The sequence below is a fragment of the Ipomoea triloba genome, chromosome 4 (genome assembly GCF_003576645.1).
Source record: "Ipomoea triloba cultivar NCNSP0323 chromosome 4, ASM357664v1".
NCBI classification, from domain to species: Eukaryota; Viridiplantae; Streptophyta; class Magnoliopsida; order Solanales; family Convolvulaceae; genus Ipomoea; species Ipomoea triloba.
In genome coordinates this window covers 22838684-22845885 of record NC_044919.1, presented here as the reverse complement: position 1 = coordinate 22845885, position 7202 = coordinate 22838684, and the positions used below count along the sequence as shown (strand labels likewise).

Sequence of the window (7202 nt, the reverse complement as noted above, 5' to 3'; positions counted from 1 at the left end):
AGCGTTTCTAATTTCAACTGGTTGGGGCAATCAGCTCAAAGAAAAAGCTATTTTACCAAACACCCATTTTGACTTATTGACTAAGTCAAACAGCCAAAGTGGGTCAAAAAAGCTGAAAAATGGCTGATCAGCCAGTATCCAAACACCCCCAATATATATATAGATTTGCCGTTTAAAAAAAAGAAAAGAAAAAGAACAAAAAAAAATACAAAGAACATAACCCATCCCGTTTCCTTGCTACTTGCCACTTGCTACTACCGCGAAACTGCCGTCTACTCCGCCGAGACTACCGTCATTGCTCTCTGCCTGGAATGCCTGCGACCGCCTCTCTCACCTCTCTGCCTCTCGCCACTCGCTACCGGAGTACCGGCTACTGCCCCTCTCGGCCTCTCGTCTCCTCTCAGGATTCAGGAGTCCTCGGTCCTCTGTGGCTCTATCGCTCTGCCCCTGTCTGTGCCGCACCTCGCCACTCGCCAGTCCTCTGTGCCCTAATTTCGCCAGTCAGCAGCCCAGCATGATTCCTCAGTGAGTCACTGTCTCACAATCTCAGCTTCTCAGGTTCGTATGTTTGCAATTTTGCCCTAATTTTTCTAATTTTATTTTTGCCCTAATTTCCCTAAATCTTAGACTCTTAATTAGTTAATTATATTGAATTTTATTGGTGTTGCCGTTGGATTTTATGTATGTGGTTTTTGGATGATTTATGTCGTATGTGCTTAAGTGCTTTTATATCATTATATGAATCATGAATGTGAGCACTGAGCCAGTGAGCAGCTAAAAATATTGTTTTTAAATCATGAATGTCCTATGTGGTTAAGTGCTTATGTGGTTTTTGGATGATTTATGTCTAATGGACAAAATGAGCAGTGAGTATGTCTAAATGAGAGTGTAGAGGAGTTTTCAAAACCAATGGTTGAATTAGTTAACACTGAGAGTTGAAATATTGTAAGCTGGATCTGAATTGTAGTTGAATTATTCCATTCAATCTTAATAGCATTAATATGTGCATCTGTTAGTCAATTGAATTGCTAACTTGCTTTTAGTATGAAAAGGAAAAAAGCCAAACTTGGTTAGGTATGATGTTGAGGTGCTGCTCTTGAATAAACAAGTATGGAGTAATGGAGTATATAATTTGTCTAGTTTGATTGAATTACTAACTTGCTTTTAGTATGAAAAGGAAACAAAGCAAACTTATATATGGCTCTAAAGTGCTGCTTAGCAATGATACAATAATTAATTCCTAACTTCCTAACTGAGCAATTCCTAACTTGCTTTTACTAAGGTGATGCTAAAGTGCTGCATAGTGATGAAACATAGAAAGTTATGTTGGGATGGGCCCCCTGCCCTGCATTCCCACACCAATACCCACACTTGCACCCACCACGAGAATAAATATCTTCCCCATACCCGCCCTCGGGAGATTTTGTGGGGGTGGAGAATCATGCGACACAATTTTTATCAATATTCATAATTTTTTAATATATAGAGAAAAAAAATTTTTCATAAATTTAAACTTAATATAAAATTTATAATCCATTTGCTCAATAGAAATATCAAATATACTTCAATGTATTACATCTCAAGAACAAAAATACAAATAAAATTAACTACAAATTTATAAAACTAGTATTATTTTTTTAAATAATAAATATATTAGATTATTAGTTGCGCCTATCAGGTCATCCTGCCTTGCCATATAATAAGGGTGGGTTGGGGATTTAGTGGCCCATCAAGTAGCAGGCTTAAATTGGCTGGCCATTGGGGCTGAGGGTTTCAATGGGTTGGGTTCAAGTTAGTCCACCATATTAAAAAATGAAAAAACATAATTCCCTACCTATTCAACAAATCACAATACTAAGCATCCAGTATTTCCTTAGGCCTCAAATGTAAGTTGACACTCCTCACAAGTGAACAACATAGATCTAAGTATCTAAGGTATTGATAATTGAATGCTTTAATGTAATAATGACATAATGTAGATCTATTTATTTAGTTTTTAATATGAAATTTATGGTAATGAATATATTTTACCATTGGCTAAGGCCACCTGAAGTTTTTGGCAGTAACACTTTGTTACTTGGAGTCTTCTGTTTAAAAAATTAAATTCAAAATGTCCAGAGCATTCATTTTACATTCACTGCTTTCTATAGTACAAAAATTTGATATTTAACCCCATATAATCTTCATGTTGACTATAAGTCTAATTAATTAGCCTTCGTGATGAATTGTTGATGAATCTGCAGTGTGCAAAACTTTGGAGTTTGGAATCTTTAATTTGCCCTCAATTTTTGTGCTGCCAAATGGGGTCACATGTTGCAACTTAAAACATAATTCTTTGTTGCCAAAAATTCAAAGTAGCTTCTACGAACCCGAAAATGGAAGAAAAAAAAAAAGACCCTGGTTAACTGATACCAGATGAGAACTGTATGAATTGTATTGAATGAGATAGTTCAAATATATAGATTACATGGATATATATAATGAGAGAATTTCAGAAAAATTAGAATAAGGGAATCACAGGAAGCCTAGAATAAAGAGTTATAATCTTAACTCAAATACATAGAATCCTAATACAAAGGTCATAGTAAAGATCAATGAAGCCACAAGTAGATATGTTCGATTTGTTTCTACCATAAAAGCAACATCCTTTTCTGTATCAGCATACTCTTTCCTCTTTTATTTTTTGTAAGTTTAAGTACTCCACTTTGAGGACCAATGTTACCACCATTCCTTACGTTTTCAACCCTGCTATTTACACAAATGTAACAGTTTACATATATGGCATGATCATAATTTGAATTATATATATATGACATGCATAAAATAATGATATAGAAGTAGTAAAATGTACTTACTAAAAAATACTTAGACAATGACTATTTTCTGTTTTAGAAGGCCTTGGCAAATGGAGCTTGGTGTTGTTTATTAAACACCAAATACTTCCACATAAGAACCTGCATAGCAACACGTTCCAAAGAATTGTGCCTAGATCTCTACAACTGGAAAGCAGAAAAGCCACCGGTGTCTTGCCATCCTTGTCTTTACCCTCAATCAAGTTGTCAACCTGGGGATACTTCAAAATATAGTCTATTGCATTCAAGTTATGTCCTAGTACTGCTTCGTGAAGGACATTTTGGGATTTACACTTAAGCATTATCTAACAATTTGGGAAATTATTTGACATGTATTCAAGCATTCCAACATTGCCATACCTTACTGCTATGTGAAATGTTGTGGTCTACTTATCACCTTTGCCTGCGCAAATGTAAGCTGGACAACTTCTTTCGGCAAGAATCATACGGACAGCCTCACTATACTGGTTTTTTATAGCATAGTGTAGTGGTGTCCAACCCGAATCGTCAGTCATGTCGCACAAGTAGATCTCCCTCTTCATTAGTAATTGCGTGCATTCTGAAGGATATATATCAATGATACAATTATATGAAAACAGTATATAGCTACTTATTATATATATTTGGTCAGGCATGGTGGCCACGTACAGCGGCATATATATGATTTTTATCTTCTATATTAGTCCACTCACATTTTTATTATACAATCATAAAGACCAATTAATTAATAGTATTTAAAAGAAGTAAAAGAGCCCATAGATTAAAGTTGGTAAAACAAATTAATGACCATTTAATTTGCATTACACATATATACGGAGTATGCAATTAGCTAGGTTTAATAAGTGAACTTGGGGAAGATACTAACCATGCACATTTCGGCAATTAGCTAGGTTTAATAGGTGAACTTGGGGAAGATACTAACCATGCACATTTCGGCCCACGCTACGTGGCCACCCCTACTTGACCAAACATATATAATAAGTAGCTATATATTGTTTTCATATAATTGTACCACTGATATATATATCCTTCAGAATGCACGGAATTACTAATGAAGAGGGAGATCTGCTTGTGCGACATGACATGATTGACGAATCGGGTTGGACGCCACTACACTATGCTATAAAAAACCAGAATAGTGAAACTGCCCGTATGATTTTTGCTGAAAAAAATTTTGTTCAGTTTACATTTGCGCAGGCAAAGGTGATAAGTGGACCACGACATTTCACATAGCAGCAGGGTATGAGAATGTTGGAATGATTGAATACATGTCAAATAACTTCACAGATCATTGGATGATGCTTAATTGCAAATCCAAAATGTCCTTCACAAAGCGGTACTGGGACATAGATTGAATGCAATAGACTATATTTTGAAGTATCCCCAAGTTGACAACATGATTGAGGGTAAAGACGAGAATGGCAAGACACTGTTGGCCCTGCTTTTCGGTTGTAGTTACAGATCTAGGCGCAAATCTTTGGAACGTGTTGCTATGCAGGTTCTTATATGGAAGTATTTAATGTTCAATAAACAACATCAAACTCCATTTGCCAAGGCCTTCCAAAATAGAAAGTAGTCGTTGTGTAAGTATTTCTTAGTAAGTACACTTTATTACTTCTATATCAATATTTTATGCATGCCATATATATAATATATAAAATTCAAATTATGATTATGTCATATATGTGAACTGTTACATTTGTGTAAATGGCAGGGTTGAAAATGTTAGGAATGGTGGTAACATTGATCCTCAAAGTGGAGTTCTTAAACTTATAGAAAATAAAAAAAAGAAGGAAAGAGTATGCTGGTATAGAAAAAGATGTTGCTTTTATGGTAGAAACAAGTCGAACATATCTACTTGTGGCTTCATTGATCTTTACTGTGACCTTTGTATTAGGACTCTATGTATTTGAGTAGGATTATAACTCTTTATTCTAGGCTTCCTGTGATTTCCCTATTCTAATTTTCCTGAGATTCTCTCATTATATATATCTATGTAATCTGTTTTGAACTATCTCATTCAATATAATTCATGCAGTACGCCATGGCTACTCGAAGCTAGTCTCAGGCTCCCCATACAGCTCTATCTGCTCAGGTTTGTCCTACTGAACCCACTTGTTACACTCAAACAGTCACCGAATGGCGTGAGGCAATAGATCACGAATTCAATGCTCTTCTTCAAAATCAGACATGGTATCTTGTTCCTTCTAGATCTGATATGAATGTTGGATGCAAATGGGTCTTTCGCACAAAATGAAAGACTGATGGTACAATTGAGAGACACAAGGCTAAGTTAGTAGCAAAGGGTTTTAGTCTGGTTCCAGGTCAGGATTTCTTTGATACATTCAGCCTTGTGGTTAAACCCAATACTGTCAGATTATTATTGTTTTTAGCTATATACTCTGGTTGGGTTGTTAGATAGTTTGATGTCCATAATGCCTATCTAAATGACAATTTAACTGAAACTGTGTATATGAAGCAACCCCTGGTTATGTTAATGGTCAGTATCCCCTACCTATGTTTGTTTGCTTAAATGTTCGTTGTATGGTTTAAAACAGGCTCCTAGAGCTTGGTTCAATCGTCTACACTCCTTTTTACTTTCTGTTGGTTTTCAAGCATCCAAAACAGATGTGCCTCTGTTTTATTACTCACAAGATTTTGCTTACGTGTACCTCTTAGTCTATGTTGATGACATACTTGTAATGAGAGTGATCCAAATCTTATAACTCATCTATTATCAAAGTTGTCTACTGCTTTTAAGATTATGGATCTTGGTGAACTTGGTTTCTTTCTTGGTATTGAGACAGTTAAATGTGATGATGGGATACTATTTTTACAAAAGAGATATATGACTGATATTTTAAACCTTGTTGGAGTGACAGAATGCAAAGCATTATCTACTCCTATTTTTGTTTCGAAATCTATTCCTTTCAGTGCAGACTTGTATGAGGATTTTACCAATATAGGAGTTTGGCAGGGGCACTATAATATCTGACTGTCACGCGTCCGGATCTATCCTTTGCAGTCAACCAACTATGTCAACATATGTATGCTCCTATAGTTAAATGAACTGAAACGAGTATGTCAACATATGTCATCATTGGGAACAACTGAAACGAGTATTGAGGTATGTTAAATGAGCTATTACTTATGGTTTGGGAATAAAAAAGTCAGTATATGGAGATTTGCATGCTTTTTCTGGTTCTGATTAGGTTGACTGTCCTGAAGACCGAAAGTTAACTAGTGGTTATACTGTGTTTCTTGGGTCCAATCTTGTGTTTTGGGTTTGTAAGAAACAAAGAATTGTTGCTAGATCTTCTACTGAGGCTGAGTACAAAGCACTAGCAGATGTTTGTGCTGAAGTATTTTGGATTTTGTCTTTACTACATGAGATCAATGACCCCAATATTTTTGTTCCAAGTTATGGTGTGACAATCTTGGTGCTACATATATGTCTACAAATCTAATTTTTCATGCGCGTATCAAACATGTTGAGATTGATTATCACTTTGTTATAGACAGTTGTTTCAGGAGATATTCAACTCAATTTTATTTTAACCAAAGATCAACTTGCTGATATCTTTATTAAAGCTCTTCCTGGTCCTAGATTTTCTTTTATTAGAGATAAACTACAGTTTACTAGATTACCCGTGCTTGAGAGGAGTATTAGGATTCTATGTATTTGAGTCAGATTATAACACTTTATTCTAGTTTCCCTGGGATTCTCTCATTATAGATATTCATGTAGTCTGTATTTTTGAACTATCTCATTCAATGTATTTCATACAGTTCTCATCCTTTGCAACGTTTTTAACACTCCCAAGAGGAAACAACAGCAGTCCCGGAGAAACAGGAGGATCACCGATATTATTAGCCAATACATGTTTGCAGTTATTTGTTCTAATGGGTTTGGTTGCTTTTATGTGCTCTGTTGTGTCCATATTGTTCTTGTTTATTTCCTTTCAAATATTTGTTGTCAAAGCAAAATCACGAGCCCAAGTCCAACATTCCAACAGTTCCAATTGTTCTTAATTCCTTTAACTTGAGGCTAAGTTATTTAACATATCTAATACCTAAAAACTAATTAGTGTAATTGAAAGTTATATATTCATTTATGCCCATGTTTTTTGATATTTTTTTTTTATACATTATGCTACAAGAGTTTTACTATACAATATTTTAGTCAAATATAACCATACCGTTATAATTTTTGTTATATTTTCCAACTATTGTTGTTATTTACATGTATCCACCATATATTTTCTTTATTTTTTTCAATGGTAATAATAATATATAGACATACATTTTTAAAAAAAAAATAAAACACAAAAGTCAATATTACCTCTACTA

At 34.9% G+C, this 7202-nt stretch overlaps 1 long non-coding RNA gene across 1 annotated transcript; it reads left to right on the top strand.

Moving 5' to 3' along the window:
- Positions 1 to 231: 231 nt before the first annotated feature.
- On the top strand, positions 232 to 6983 carry LOC116014797. The gene is made up of 3 exons (XR_004097491.1): positions 232 to 558; positions 2244 to 5979; positions 6642 to 6983. It is a non-coding gene; the product is annotated as an uncharacterized LOC116014797 (long non-coding RNA).
- Positions 6984 to 7202: the final 219 nt, after the last annotated feature.